The 18,081-nt window shown below is 29.7% G+C and overlaps 1 pseudogene; it reads right to left on the reverse strand.

Annotated features, from left to right (window-relative positions):
• Positions 1-12,249: 12,249 nt before the first annotated feature.
• LOC145106196 (ethylene-responsive transcription factor ERF039 pseudogene) lies at positions 12,250-13,352 on the reverse strand (annotated as a pseudogene).
• Positions 13,353-18,081: the final 4,729 nt, after the last annotated feature.

Consider the following 18,081-nt stretch of genomic DNA (forward strand, 5'->3'; position numbering starts at 1 on the left):
TTCACTATAAACAATACTCTGATACCAATCTGTCACACCCCCAAACCGAAACGGCGGAAACGTTCGGGGGTGGATGACGTCATGTACAGTATCACAACAAATGTATATTATAGTAATCAAAGTAACAACAACCATTGTATTGATAATATAGTGTTTACATTGTGTTCAAAACATTGTTTGTTTAACATTAAAACTATAACATAAGATAAGACATGATGCTACTATGCTCCTTCTTCTCGAACCCTGTGTGTGTACCTGTCTACTAGTTTCCTAAGAATACAAGTGATTTTGAAAGTGTATCAACATTTAAGTTGGTGAGTTCATAAGTATTTTGTTTGAAAAGATATGTTCTTTGTTATTGAAAACGTTAATGTGTTCTTCCAGAAAATCTAATATTTTCTTAGTAAATAAGTTATAGTCTTAGTACTTTAAGACTAAAAAGTATAAGTTTCTTATGCTTAAATTTTATAATGCGAAGTTCTAATTTATGTAGTTGGTATGACCCGTACTGTTACCTCCTATGATTGCTTAGTGTATACAAATTATATATAATTAAGATCGAACAGACAGTCGATTGGGTGATTCTGCCCTAAGTCCACAACCAAACAAGGAACAGGAGGTAAGGCGGAAATCACACATTCCACTGCCTATCGGATCTTTATTGTATACAATCATAACATATTCATTAGTAATCATAGACATTAGCAATAAGGGACCTCGATATATGTTTTTCTAAACTTCTATTTGTACTGTATTAGTAAGTAGTATGATGTATTGCTTTTTGTGTAACTGTGTGTAATTCTAGAAATCCCGTATCTTCCTTCTATAATTCCTTAGTGTACACAAGTTATATAAAATCAAGATTCAATAGGCCGTCAAATGTAATGGATCTGCCCTAAGCCCACAGCCAAACAAGGAACAGGAAGTAAGGCGGACCCAAAAATTCTAAGTCGACCGGGTCTTCATTTTATATAACTCTAGCATATACAATAAGCACTTATAGACCTAAATATGATTCACTGTTGTCCTAAAACCGATGTGTATGAAATATTGTACTTGCAAATAATGTGATATAGTTTTATTATTTTAATAAAACCATTGAAAGTATGTTTGCCCTGTAATCCAATTGTAAAGTTAATGTTCAAATAAAATAATCTGAAAATATATTACTCCGTAAATATGTCTTTGTTTTCTCCTTGTGAGTTCTTATAACCATACTATGACCTAAGATGGCCTGATCGCGATGTTCTTCAGGCGTCGGAATGTTAACGAAATTTGTCACCCCAGGCCTGTCGACGTAACTGTAGCTAACAATTAAGGTGCGGGATTGTCAGTCCCGTATAGATCTATACACAAATATCTCGCTCTCTTTACAAGAGACTCTGGTTATAAGTCAGGGCTTTCGTTGGCACTCAGATAAGTATTTGAAGGCATCTCACAAATTGCTTCAACGTGTTTACGAGTAATAACTGAAAACCCTTTTAGTACATATGTTTTGTTTCCGTATTGTCATCTGAACTTTGAAAAATAGTACGTATGTTCCATAAACTATACCTATTATAGATTATATGTTTGTTTCCGTATTGTAACCTGAACTTAGTAAAATAGTACGTATGTTCCATAAACTATACATATTATAGTTTATATGTTTGTTTCCGTATTGTAACCTGAACTTAGTAAAATAGTACGTATGTTCCATAAACTATAATAGACTATACCTATTATAGTTTATATGTTTGTTTCTGTATTGTAACCTGAACTTAGTAAAATAGTACGTATGTTTTTTAATGTTTTTAAATTTAATAGTAACGATGTTTTTCCTATTTAATAAATTTTACGTTTAAATGCATATTAACAGTAAGAAAACATAATAAGCAATTTATATTTTTAAATACAAGACTTCTTGTAATTTACTTGTATCCCCCCCCCCCCCATCTAAAACAATTTATACACGATATCGTATTTAAATTAATAATAATAATTTAAATAATAATTTAACTAATAATTTAAAGTGTTAGACAACACTAAATTATGTAAGAAATACTTACCAAAATTATTAGGATTTATTTGGAGTTGTTCTTGGTGTTCTTGAATGAAATATAAATATTTGAAGATGTGCTTGGTGTTTTTGAGGAAAGACTTGAAGATATGAAGGAACTTATGAAGATTTGAAGGTGGGATGATGATTTCGGTTGAAGATTTGAAGATTGGATGAAGATCTGGGCAATATCCTATGAAGATATGAAGGTTTTTGGATGATACTCGAGAGCAAATTTGACATGTTTACGGTTTGGAAATTGAGAAATAAATTGAGTTCACGGTTGAACACACACACACACACACACACACACATATATATATATATATATATATATATATATATATATATATATATATATATATATATATATATATATATATATATATATATATATAGCAGATTGTTTTCGGCCTTAATGGGCCAGGGCCTTTGTGTTTTCGGTTCTTTAATGGGCTTGTGGATGTGATTTCGGTCTCACAAAAGATGATTTCGGTCTTCCTTAAACCGAAAACACCTTTTGAACTTGATATATAACCAAAAACTACTTTTGGATTAATTCCTTGGACCGAAAACTATTTGTTCTAGAATCCTATGACCGAAAACCCTTATATAGAGTATTACTTTATGGTTTAAACCTTAGGCATTTGACTTATGTTGACTTATATTAGCTTAAACCAACATGGGTTTCAATCCATACTTAGTTACTAGCTTATAAACATGCCCCTAAGGCTATAGGTGATACAATGCAACAAGGATTGTAATGTGGTTTTACTTATACTTGGTTAGGGTTTAGACTTTGTTGGGTCTAAAATTTCCCAATTGTGACATACGTAAGGCAAAAATGTCACGTGAGCTACGCGTGTTTGTGACCCAAAACATTTATCACATTTTCATTAAAAATATTTCATCTTTGCAAAACATATTTCAAATAGACATTTTCTATAATTTGTTCCATATCAAAACGTTTCATTAATCATAACATAATTGAAAAGACATTACTTTTCGCATTTCATTCCTTCTTTCATTAAGGGCTAATTCTAGTGTTAAATGTTTGCCATTTTTATACTTTGGGTCTACATCCAATAAAGGAATCACTCCCAAGTCTAGACCAAGGTGGAAAGAACAAATCAATCCATCAAGGCATCATTTCCATTAGGATATCTATCTCGCGAAGGGGAGCACCACTCCGATAGATTCCTCTAGTGCATCTTATAAGGTATCATGGCCTGGGCAGTTTTCATTTCATTACTTTCCAATTCTTTTCATTACTTTCCATTTCTTTTTATTACTTTACATTGATTGTCATTACTTTCCATGTTTTACATATTTCATATATTCGTATTGAAATACTCATTTAAAACATGTTATCAAAACATTATTTCTTCCAAAACGTTCTTTGCTTTCAAAAACATTCTTGCCTTCAAGGCATTCTTTCAAGATATCATTTCCAAAAACATTTGACACTTTCATTCAAAACATTTCATATATCAAACAATAGTGTTTCATTATCATAAATCATTTTGTCATGTACCCCTAAGTGGGAAAATGCCAACACGTACTCACCTCAATCAGAAGAAGGCTAGCTAGTCCTCTTCGACTTCCTTTCCTTAGAGCAACACTCTAAAATACCACCTTATAAACAATGGTTTCGATCACTCATTGTTCCAATGCATCAATACTTGTTTGGTTTGAATCCTAGTTGTAAAGGAGGTATGAAATCGCCACTTTTGGGAGATCTCGGGCTCAAATTTTCGTTCATATGGATGTATAAGTGAAGACTCCTCTTATTTCCCTCAATTTTACACATTTGATCCCTCTAGTTTGCCCATTTTTGGCCAAAATTCACCAAACCTCAATATTTGTGATTTGAACTTATGTTTTGACATAAGAAGTCCTACCACATACATTATATAACTTTTTTAGTCCATCTCATTAATTAAGTCAACCCTTTGGTCAACTCACTTTGCCAACTTGACAATTTTGGCCTTTTAACTTTTAAAATATTATTATTTCCACTTCTAACTTTCTAAACTTCATATCAACTTATGTTATGATTATTCTTTAATGATTTATTTAAATAAATCACCCTCTATTTATTCTACTTCATTAATTTAAGAACCTAGTCTTCAATTTTAGGATGTTACAAGCTACTTCAGTTAACATTTAACAAAACGCTACTAGTTACTAGGGGTGTGCAAAAATAACGAAACCAAACCAAAAACCGAAAAAAAAAACCGAAAAAGCGAAACCAAAAAAACGAAACCATTTGAAAAACCGATTGTTTGGTTTTTGATTTTAGAAAAACAAATTTTTAGGTTCGGTTTGGTTTCTCTATATCTAGAATGTAACGCCCGTAGATCAGGGCTAGTCAATTTAGAGACGATAAACATCAAAAATGACTTTTTGATGGAAGATTATTTAGAAGGATTAATCTTAACTAAGTTATAGTATATGTTACAAGGATTCTGTACATATAAAGAACGCCGAAATCCGAGTTATAACGAAGAAGTTATGACCTGTCGAAGTTTCGCGACAGAACCGGCACGACACAGCGCGACGTAAATAGTGAATTTACGTTAGAGCAATATTTGGCCTTAGCGATCTAAATGAAAGTCGTAGAATACGTTAAACCGAGAGCGTGCATAAAAAGAACGTCTAAATCTGACTTCGTATGAGGAAGTTATGATTTTTCGAAGTTTCAGTATTAGCAGTATGCAGCCCGAAGTTCGAATATGAGATCGAGTGATTTCTAGCCGAAAAGATCTAAACAAGAATCGAAGATCTCATCGATAGTAGTCCAACGGTAAAAAGACAGACGAAAACGGACGTCAGACGAAAAAGTTATGGATTTCTAACGGAGTTTTCCTGTCCCGGCCTACTAAAAATAATATAATAAAAATATAATAAAAATAAAGTCAAAATTAGCCGACGAAGTCTAAACGAGAGTTGTAGAGCATAATCTCACCTACGCGTGGATATAAAGAACGTCAAAAACGATGTTCGTATGCGAAAGTTATGAATTTCTGAATTTCGGGGCGTGAAACCCCAAAACTGTCAGAGTTCACGACGTGAATACAGTGTTCACGACGTGAACTCAGTATTTATGACTTCTGGATCCTGACAGACGCAAGTTGCGATGACGCACCTGATGACTATTGAACTCACGACGTGAATATTTGAGATTCACGACGTGAATCCAGAAAAATGGCCCTATAAATAGAATTCAAGGGGTAGCCGAGTTTGGTTGCTCAAGCTCTTCTCTCCCACTCCTGATACGCTCTCTAAGCCCTATTTTAACCCCCCGAAGCCCCGGTATCATCCCGAGACACGAAGCAAGTCCCGAAGCCCGAAGATCCCGAGAAGAAAAGAGTTTCCGAGCCGAAGCTCTGCCTGCGAGAAGCCCGGTTTGTGAAGATCTTCCAGTTTCACCGAAGAAGTACTACTCTTAGAGCCATAGTGCTGTCCGATCATCTTCTGATCAAGTGAGTGTATAGTCCCTTTTATAAACACGATTTTAATACAAGTATTGTTTGAATGTATTAAGTATACGTTTGGTGTGAGTGTGTAGTTACTTTCTTCTAACACATAAATACGAAGTATTTGCTATGAAATACGTGCTATGTGTTTATATATTATTTGTCTATTTGAAATGGGCATGGAATTGATGTTTTATACAGGTATTAAATGATTTAAACTGTGTAAGTATTTATATCTACGAAAATGTTGGGTAGAACATGGGTAGATGGGATAGTTGGTGACTATGGAGTTAGCGCCTATTGTATAAACCTTGGCGACGATGTGACTTTGTGCCTATTTGATGAACCTTGGCGACTATGGAGTTAGCACTTGTTGAGTAAACCTTGGCGACTATGGAGTTAGCGCTTGTTAAGTGAACCTTGGTGACTATGGAGTTAGCACCTGATAGCTATGGATTTAGTACCTAATAGATAAACTTTGGCAGCAATGGACTTCGTGCCAATTCCTTAGGTCAATCCTTAGGAACGAATGAATAAAGGATAGTTGATTCTTAGGGTAAAACCTTAAGAAATAAAGAAGATAACGGGGATGAGTAATTGGGTTGATTGTTTGATGATTAAATATAATAATTATATTATTGTGGGTTGAAAACCCTATATGCTCACCAGGCTCCCAAGCCTGACCCACTCAGTTTTCTTTGCATTACAGGTAATGGGACAAGAGTATAAGTTGGTGGACTTGACGAGAGATTTTGGATTATAGATCAGTAGTTATAAATAACTGTTGTAAGGTCTATTTTATACTGTTTATGCTTTTGGTCTGTATCGGAACATGACATCCCGAGATTTTGTTATTTAATGAAAATACATTTCTTTAAAGAAATGCTTTGATAAATTCTTATCACATTTTGTTTTGGGAACAAATTCCGCAACTGTTTTCTGTAAACGATTACTCTGATTTTAAAACAAAGCATAAACAAATTGGTCTTTTCTGGCCGTGAAAATGGGGATGTCACATAGAAACCAAAAAACTTGAACCGAACCGAAATACACAAAATGATGTCGTTTTATATATAAATATCACATCATTAATAAAGTAATCCATAAATTAATAAAAAATTAATACTATATGGTGTAGGTGAAACACCTATATGATAGGAGATAGGAGATGTTAGAGGGTTAAAAGTCTAAAAAGATTCAAATCGTATACATCTCATATCAATTATAAGATTCAAATGTAAATATTTTTTGATACTATAAAATAAAAGAAAATAGTTAACTCAACCATCTCATTATGATTATTTATAAATGAGAATGCATATAAAAATTAGGCACCATTTTTTAGAGAAATCTCTAGAAAAGTCCTAAAATTTTACCATAATTTACGAAAAAGTCCCAAACTAAATTTTGTTTACGAAAAAGCATGAATTCCCGGTAAAAATGGCGACCCGACCCATTTTTTCCGGTTTACCGGTTTTATTACTTACATGTTTCACTAAAGTCTCATTATTTTACCCTAATTTGCGAATAAGTCCCAAAATAAAATTTACTGATGATTTGGCCCTTTTATCTATGTAACATACATTTTACCGGTTTCATTGCTGACCCGGACGCCTAGTCATTAAATGAGATGATGAGATGGATATGTTGAGTTATATAATGTTATGTTTAGCATAAAACTTGGTATCCTGATGTATTGTATATCTTTTTGGAACATAAAATGCATCCAACGAATACTACAATAATTACATAAACTAACAACAACTGCGCTATTTTTTACCTTTATAAGAAATATCAAATTGTCTATCTAATCTTATGTAACCCAATATATCCATCTCATCAGACATCAACTCATTTTCTGCCCTTTTTTCTTGGAAACACACATTTTATTCGTTTCATTGCTGACGTAGATACATAGTCATAAATGAGCCGATGAGATGAGTATCAAATTTTATAGTAAATGTGGCATTATATAACCCATCGTATTCATCTTATCAGCTAATTTAATGACTAGGTGTCTAAGTCAGCAATGAAACCGATAAAATGTATGTTACATGAAGAAAAGGGCCAAATCATCAGTAAATTTTATTTTGGGACTTATTCGCAAATTAGGGTAAAATAATGGGACTTTAGTGAAACATGTAAGTAATAAAACTGGTAAACCGGAAAAAAGAGATCAAATCGCCATTTCTACCGGTAATTCATGTTTTTTCGTAAACAAATTTTAGTTTGAGATTTTTTCGTAAATTAGGGTAAATTTTAGGACTTTTATGGAGATTTCTCTTTTTTTTTATACAAATTCTTGTAGAATACATATTCTGATTGAATGAACATTTTGAGGAATAACAGATTTTTGAACCATGAGTTGAATAATAACAACATTATAATCATCTATTATTAACATTATTGAAGAATCTAAGGTCCAAAAATAAATAAAAAAATAAATTTTACTGTCGCATTCTATAAAAATACAATGTCATTTTTTGAATTTGTGTCACGTTCTATAAGAATAGAATGCTTTATAGTAAGTCATTCTTGAAAAAATATTTATTCTATAGGAATACAATGTTATTCATGAAATAATCTTCATTCTCATTCTTGTTTCATGTTGTTATATTTTGATATGTTGGTGTGGTGAATCTCAAATGTCATGAAATTGTCTCTTAATTTTCACACACCATTGTCGTTCCAATCAACCTTGCTACATTCTGAGTGGTCCTGAAACAAAACACATACAAATAATGGAAGTTCAATAATATAAATACATACAAATCTCAACAAATAAGATGTACAAATATTGGACCTTCTCTGAACATATTGACATAAGTAAGAACAAAAAAAGTCATTTCTTGTTATAGTACTTGTGGTAACATCAAGATTTCTGCAATAAAACTTTTTCCAGCACTATGAAATAACATAAATTATCAAAAAAGTAAAGAACACAAAAAAAAAAACCTGAATATTAGCATTAATTATCAAAAGATAAAACAAAAACATATAAGAAGTTGCTTCATCATATTTGTTTAAATAAATGAGTAAATGACATTCAAAAATTGTATTTCAAACATATGTAAAATTTTATTTAATAATTCCACCGGAACTTTTATATCCCATATAACCACATTCACGAGCTTTATGTTATCTCTATAATAGCATAATGAATCAATCAACCACTAAAAGTGATTGAAACAATCAAACAATAAACAATTGAAAACAATAAAACTATTAAGCAACTAGTTTTGAGACCCGTATGTTATACGGGTTTAGTAAAACAAAAAATCTCTCCGTCCCAATATTATTGTCTACAGATAAAAAACACACAGATTAAGAAAAACATTTATTTAAATTTGAAATTTTAGATTTGAAATTTAAAATTTAAAATTTGAATTTAAAAGGAAACATATTACATACAATATATAAGTATTAATATTGTAATTTATTAACTATTATTAATTAAGGCAATTATTAATTGATGTGTAAATTTGATTTGTTAATTAAGAAAAGATAAAAAATGATAAAATGACAAATGGAAAAACATTTATTCAAAAATACCAAAAAATAACATGTGTCCAAGTTAATATAACAGTGACAAGTGGCAAAAAAAACCTTCATTTATTAGAGATGATTTATGATCAAAAGAATTACCCAATATGTGAAAAGTTAAAAAAATAAAATAAAATTGAATTCTATAAAGAAAAATAATAACAGTAGGAATCCAGGCATGATTTAAAAACGAAACAAAACTAAGAAATTTATTACCTTTTGAGGTTGGCGTGGCTATGAAAAATACCATTGAATTGTTCTAACCCTCAAAGATGTTTTGATTTTGGTTAACAACAATAGCCGACAATGACCTCAAATATATAAAATAAAACAAATCATTCCAATAGCCATCGGTTAAATCAGGTTTGTAAAGAAATTAGTATCTTTTCACTGATAACTTTAGTGATGGTGATTATGATTAGGGGTGTTCATGGTTCGGTTTTTTTCGGTTTTTAGGTCAAACCGAAACCAAACCGTTAGTAACGGTTTTTGTCATGCGAAAACCGAAACCGAACCGTTGAAAATTAAAACCGAACCAAACCAAAGTGTTACTAACGGTTTGGTTTCGGTTTGGTTTCACGGTTTGGGTTTTTCAGACTCATTTTAGTCGAGCACATTATACTAATTTAGAAAAAAAAAAAAAAAAAAAACTACCCTATTAAAAGAGTAATTTCTTAATTTATTTCTAGTCTTGGGTGGGTCATTTCATATTTGTTGCAAATCTGAAGTCGTTTTTAGCCTACATAAGTGGCACAAGTGAGTGAATATGCTAAACATGCTAAATTGACAAGAATACATACATACATATTCAAATAAAAAACAAACTGAAAGAGGGGAAGGATCTCCAATCTCCATACCCACCCAACTACCTTAACTGAATCATATCAGATCAAATTTTAGTCTAAAAAATTAGAAAAATATATTACAAAACATAATTGCTAACAGTTTTGAAGTTAATAAAATAATTCTTCCAAGTGTAGATTCGTATTCATTACAAGCAGGTAGCGTAAAAGTAGAAGATTTGATATGTTTCTTCTTAGTTCTAAGACTACTTTTGTCGATGAATGTGGAAGCAAATGACACTTTTATCAAGCTCAACAAGGAGTGATTTAAACATGACCAAATGCACACTACAGATTCCTTATATTAATTATGGATTCAAAATAAGCTAATATTGGTCTGGTTAATTAAATGTTGTGGGTTTTAAATTTTATTATTTATATATAAAAATTAATATATAATACAACAAAATACAATTACATATAAAAAATTTAAATTATATATATATATATATATATATATATATATATATAAACTTTACGGTCCGGTCCGGTTTTTATACGGTTTGAAATCTTAAAAACCACACGCCAAACCATTAATTACGGTTTGAAAAGTTCGAAACCGTAAGCCAAACTGTGAAGAAAAATATAAACCGTAAAACCAAACCGATGACCGGTTTGGCCGGTTTTACGGTTTCAAACCGAACCGCGATCACCCCTAATTATGATGACATGTGCGAAATATGAAAGATCTAGTGAATCATAATACAAATCATGAACACATGGAGCAAATAAATCGTTTCAAGCTCTTATTAGTTTGATTAGAAAGAGTATGTATTCTTGTCAATTTAGCATGATTAGAAAGAGTATGTATTCTTGTCAATTTAGCATGTTTAGCATATTAAGCATAGACTATATTGAATATATTCTATTTTTACGAACAAAAGAATATTAAAATATTTCATTAAAAAATTTTGGTCTCACGGTCTCACAAAATTATGTTTGACTCAAATGAACTATAATATATATATATATATATATATATATATATATATATATATATATATATATATATATATATATATATATATATAATTGACCCGATTTAAAGAACTTCGCTGTATGTATATCCCTGATTATATTTCATATAAAGGCATTGTTTGGATTTCATCTGCAATTAATTTATAAGAACTATTAGATGCATGAGCAATTACCTATAGGTTTTTGCCACCATTACATAGATAACAACATCAAAATAACTTTGTGAGACGTAAACTTAGGAGATGAGAGACACAAAGTTCTGAATGGTCTAAGGGCCTACTTTTCGACCCTTTAACAATCAAAATCCACAACTCATTAATATATAGCCAGCGAACAATCAAGGAAGTTCAGTCCTCCTAAACAAGACATTAATAAATTGAGTCTATATCATTTTCTCTCTTGTCTAAGCTCACTTTGATCAATGAAACTCTCGACGCCTGACATTAGACTTTACTGTTTAATGGGGAGAAGTTTGTTCCATCTAACTTTCCCAACAATATTGATTGAGCAATAAATCATCAATGATCCATCTTCCATATCAAAACAATTGAAAGGGATTTAGATGCATGAGAGACCATTAAAGACAACATATTCCCTACCACTATGTAAAACACGATGTCTCCAGGACAACCACATAACTAGAGAGAGTGTAAGATTCATGATTTAATCATGATTCATCTCAAGGGAAAACAATATATAAGAAATTTAAGATCAAGATGAGTGTCTATATACAGTCCAAGAGTCTAATTAACCAAACCGACCGAGCGCTATCTTCCATGCAAGCAATCCAACATACTTTTTCTAGCATCTTTAATAATTAGAGCCACCAAGAAGAACTTGTTTCTAAGGGTAAAAGGAATGGTTGAAGATTCTTATGCATAACCCTTCCACTAGATTTTCACCAAGGTTAAAAAGTGGTGTTCAATATATTCTCACCAATAGGAAGAGAGATAGAGGGCGGAAGAAGAGTGAGATAGAGAGGGAGGTATGCCAGATCACCTAACGTATCAAAAATTGGAGCACTCCGCATAACCTAATATAATATAATGCTAATAATAGATGCTAACATCTTGAGTAATATGTGGTCCGTGTATGTGATAATATTTTCTCATTTAAAAATGACTTGACAACAATTTCACATCACATTTTCATATTTTGTGCATATTTATAATTTGAACTGCATATCAAAGATATAATCTCATAAATTTATTTAGAATGAATGATTTCATAAATTTTTAGATGAATATGTTCTTGTTTTATTGAGCATTTTGTTCTATATCACATGTATTACTGAAATATATAAAATAGTAATAAAATCCTAACAATAGTTTTAGAAGTAAATTTATATTAAAATGATAAAAAAAAGAAATTGAGAAAAAACTCAAACTTATATGGATATAACTAATACACGTTAATTTTTTTAAAACCAAATAAAATATATTGGACTAAAATTGTGTCCAATATACAGTAGTAATTTACAGTATATATCTTTATTTATTTACTTTTCATTATAAGCTATAGCTAGTATATCTCCCATAGAAACGGCTCCTCAGATCCAAGCCGAAAGGCGCTATCAACACCGGCCACTACCTGCCACGATGAAGCATTAAAAAAACCGTCGCTCAGGTCGGTGTTGTGGAGGGAAAGATCTGGCAAGTCAAAGAATGTATCATCGTCGGAAGCCATTATTTCTTGGCTTTCTGTCTCTGCTCCATCTTGGGTGTTTTCCGATGATGATAAGGTTGTTGATGACTGAGAGTGAGAAAGTATGGGTTGGCTATCTGGTTCGTCGGCTCGATCTCCATCTCCGCCGCATGTCATGGCGGCAGCCTTTGCGGCAGCTTCCCTGATGTCTTTGGGTGATCTGGTGGCAGGCTGTGGAAGTAGATGTGCTAATTGAGGGAAATTAAGGTAGGCCGAGGTGCCTTTTATGGCTATAGCAGCTACGTCATGTGCTCGAGCTGCCATTTCTGCCGTCCAGAATGTTCCAAGCCATATTCTTGATTTCTTCCGTGGCTCACGTATTTCAGACACCCATTTTCCCCAACTCCTCTTTCTTACACCTCGATAGGTGTGGTGCTCTTCACCATCCTCACCACCACCACAACTAGCGTCACCACCAGTTTTACTTAGTTTTTTTTCCTCATTGCCATTGTTTCCCTTTCGAGCTCTTATTGAGCCTCTATGTGACTTGCACTCCTTTGAACGACATGTAATAGTTCTTGTGGCAGAAGTGGTGAAGGTGGAGGTGGTGGTAGACATGGAAGATGAGAATTGGTTGACTTGACTTGCATTCTCCATACTCGATCGTTTGATCTTCTTTTGTGATAAAAGAGGTATGTAACTATTGGTCAATATAATGTGCACTCAAATGGTATATAAAAATGGAAGGAAGGATGTAGAGGGTTGGTGGGGGTGGGGATGGGGAATGGGGGTAGTTTGATTCCTGCATATAGTGGTATAATTAGTTTAAATAAAAGTACAAAAAAGAAAATTACTTATGGGACTTTAAAATAATTTAAAGATCTCATTAGTTCGACTCATATTATTTAAAGGAAACTAAAAAATCTTTTACATATAACTCTTTTATTCTTATTATAAAAATTAATACAGTTGATTCTCTTTCCATATAATTTTACTGCCAAATTAAAAGTTTAATATAAATTCTAATGTAGAAGTTGTAATACATTTGAGTTTCAGAGACCAAAATTGTTTATTTTAAGTAATAAATATTTTGAAACTTTGATTAGAATAGATTTATTGATTTTATTCTGTTTATGTATTATTTTTTTTTATTAAACCTTGGTTTTTGTCTTATATATTCATGTTAATAATTATAATGCCCACCACCACCTACATAGATGGCAATCGACCATTCACTTTTCATGTGGTTTATGAATCTTTTCATCTTTAACAATATCATTAGTAGTGGTAGGTCCGAAATTATTTATGATTGTGTTTGTAGATCTTTAAAATATTTAAATCACAAGGCCATGGACTTTATATATAAGGTTGAGTTTGTTACTTATATTTGATGAGAATGTATGAAGAGATTTTGTAGGCCGATTACTCCTGAGTTTATTTTTTTATTTTTATTTTTACTTATGTTGTTGTTATTGTGGGACTAGCCCGGCTTGATAGAGGCTTTATCTCTTATATTGAATATCTCAATTTCTAATCTTGACATGAACAATTTTGTAATACAAACTTTTAACATTTTTTTTTTATTTTTTTTACCGATTTTTTCTTGTCTAGAAAAACAAAACATGTTGAAATTGATATCTTTTAATCTTTATAAATGAGCACCAATATAAATATATTTCTATATAAATTCTGACATTTAATATTATATTTATATTAGAGCTAGTTGTATATACAACTAAATTTCCAAATGTACTTGCTGATCACACTAATGTAACCAACTAAAAGAACTAATACATCAGTTAGGTGTTATTCATATTGAAATATACAACTAATACATTGTGATTGATTATTTCAAACAACTTATGTTTAATTATAAAAATGTTTATTAGTTTTTCAAATATCAAAGCGAAGTTTAAAAATGTTTGCATTAGCTTACCCGGTATCAAAACGTAATAAATTGATAACTTATTTTAAGTGTTTTACAGTTTTTATTTATCGAATTATAGATGTAAAATAACCATAAGGGCCGGATATATATATATATATATATATATATATATATATATATATATATATATATATATATATATATATATATATCATGGTTGCAGAAATCGGGATTAATCGGCGATTAATCGCTTGGCGTTCTCCAACCGTCGAGGATTATGGCATTAATCGGAAATTTATGATTAATCGGGTTTGGCGGGAATAATCGTCCTTGGTGGGATTAATCGGTCAACAAAAGTCAACAAAAGTCAAAAAAGTCGAAAAAATGTCAAAAAAAAAATTAAAAAATTTTAAATAAAATTTCAAAAAACCAACTTTTTTTTACTCCAAAATTTTCAAATTTTCAAAATTTCGAATATTATACCAAAATGTTCATATTTTCGTATTTTCGTATTTCCAAATTTCCAAATTACAATTTTTCTTATTTTCTAATTTTGAAGTACTTGTTTTTCTTAAGATATATTAAAATCTAATTAATTTTAATATTTTATTAATAATCTATGGTCCCCGATTAATCTCCAATTAATCCCCGCCAAGATCGATTAATCCCTTAACACCAGTCGACCGTCGAGCTATCGTCGAACGATTTTTACAACCTTGACATATATATATATATATATATATATATATATATATATATATATATATATATATATATATATCAAGATCAAATAAAAAGAAAATTTTTGGAAGAAAGGTAAGAAATTTTTTATATACATATTTTTTTAGCAAACAAACGAAATGAATCATTAGATGATTCAAAAGTAAAATGATTCACAAGAAAAAATTCCCCCAAAAAAACATGCACTGATTCATTTTTAATTAATAAAGAAAAAATTCATTTTTTATAACAATTTTAGTGAATATCAACAAAATCATCATAAAAATGAATCATCGAAATATATATTTTTTTGGAACTTTTTTTGTAAATCATTTTATTTTTTATTAATCTAGTGATTCATTTGTTTTGTTCGCCAAAAAAATATGTCAAAATTTTTTTTTTTACCGGATCTCTCTCTCTCTCTCTCTCTCTCTCTATATATATATATATATATATATATATATATATATATATATATACTATGTTATAACCCGTGGAAAGCACGGTAGTTATGTTCAAAGTTTTTATTATATAGACAAAAATAAGATTAAATGTCAACATAATAAAAAGCAATGTATTTCAGATTGTAAGTAAAGCCGGATGAATTTGACAAAGAAAAAAGAAAATCTTTTAAATTACATTTTGAAACACTTCTTTGTATATATCATTTGACGTTTTATTGGTTAAATTACAAATTTTATCTAAAATCAATAACTTCAATCATAATATGCTCATTTTTTCTGGATAAAGAAACATATAGCTGACCGTGTGAGAAAATTAGTTCTTGTAAAAAAAAATCAACCTTCGACATCGATTGACATTGACTTTTATTTATGGTCATAGCAAAACAAACAGCCAACGAAAATTGTCTCATTTTCAATTTGAATGTAATTTTGATGTCCAAAGGTGTTAAAGACAATTTATAAAAGGAACATGTACTATATAAAAGTGTATAGATAAATATATGATAAAGTCATTGTTATTGTATATTATTACTAAGCACTTTCTATGTATAATTTTTTTTAAAAATTAAACGTTAATGATGAAACATTAATTTTGTAAACTAAATTTTAACAATAATAATTTATTGTGTTAAAAAAGTTGTAAATGTATTTGTGATTGAATGTAAACTAATATAATTTTTGATAATTATTTAAAGATAAAAAGTAATTACATGGGTAAAAAGTTATTGGAAAAAAAAATTACATTGACTTATGCTGGTACACTAACAAAGTATAAGGACCAAATTCAAACTTTAAATATGAAGCATGAAATTGGATTAGAGGAGGTATAAGAATTTTTAAATCAAAGATGGTTTACCAGAAAAAAAAAACGGAAAACTTGAAAATTCCTTATAAATACTTCTTAGTTTTTCGATAAATTTATGTTATTATGATATGATGCTTTTTAAAATTTTGAATGAAAGATTTTTAAAATTAACAAAAAAAAATGGAAACTTGAATTTTGAATTTTGAATTACTCATAAATACTTTTCGGAAAATAAGGAAATACCTAAAAAATCGAAAATTAAGAATTTCTTAAAAATTGTCACGTGTCAATTAGCTACTTAGAAATGGGACATGTGGCATTTAAAAGTTTTGTTTATTAGAGGAGGTATATATATATATATATATATATATATATATATATATATATATATATATATATATATATATATATTTATATATATATAGAGTCAAGATCAAATAAGAAGGAAATTTTTGGTAGGAAGGTAAGAAGTTTTCTTTCTACATATTTTTTTCGCGAACAAACAAAATGAATCATTAGATGATTCATTTGTAAGATGATTCACAAGAAAAATTCTCAAAAAAAACATCTCGATGATTCATTTATACAATGATTTTGTTGTTATTCACTAAAAATGTCATAAAAGTGAATTTTTTCTTAATTTACTTAAAAATAAATCATAAAGATGTTTTTTTGAGAATTTTTTCTTGTGAATCATCTTACAAATGAATCATCTAGTGATTCATTTATTTTGTCCGTCAAAAAAATATATAGAAAAAAAACTTCTTACCTTCCTACCAAAAATTTCATTCTTACCGGATCCATATATATATATATATATATATATATATATATATATATATATATGTTAGGGTTAATATGATAAATTCATGTTGTATATTGATCATAACATATATACAATTAACTCATTAACTTGTTGATTAATACAAATGCATAACAAATATGTTTGTTATAATGAAATTTTATTGTGAATATACAAGTAGGTGATGCATTAGTTGTGATTATATAACTACAATATGGACTCTTGTATGTTTTAGGGTAAATTGTAAAAAAACCACTTTGTTTAAAAAATGATTTTGATAATATGTTACTTTTTATTACAATTTAGTCACTAAGTTTTTTAATTTTTTGCAATTTGCTGACTTTTCAAACTAATAACCCATTGACTTAACATGTTGACATGTCAGTTTTTTGCAAGGTTGCATGATGACATGACAAAAAAAATTATTTGATATTAATATGGGCGTGGAAACATGTCAAATTTGGAGAAAAAAAAATGACACAAAAAACACCAAATTTTTATTTTTTTCAATTTTGAAACTAAGTTTTCATTTTGTTTTTAATTCTGACACTCTTTTTTTGTTCAAAATTGGACATGGTTTTTTTCTATTTCGTTCAATGTTAATCATTTTCATTTTAAACCGTATAAATATTTTTTTTACATTTGAAAACATATAAATATATTTTTACATTTAAAACCATATTTTTTTAAATAAAAATATAAGTTTTTATATTTAAACCGTAATGTTATGTATAAATATATATTATTTATATTTTAATCATGTTTTTCCATTATGTACAATTTCTTGTATTGTTTATGTTAGAAAAATGGTTATCTAATACCAATTATAACTTTGATATTTTAAGGATCATGCATGAAAACATTTTAAAAATTTTGTA

The sequence above is a fragment of the Lactuca virosa genome, chromosome 4 (assembly GCF_052849685.1).
Source record: "Lactuca virosa cultivar CGN04683 chromosome 4, Lactuca_virosa_CGN04683_v6, whole genome shotgun sequence".
Lineage (NCBI taxonomy): Eukaryota > Viridiplantae > Streptophyta > Magnoliopsida > Asterales > Asteraceae > Lactuca > Lactuca virosa.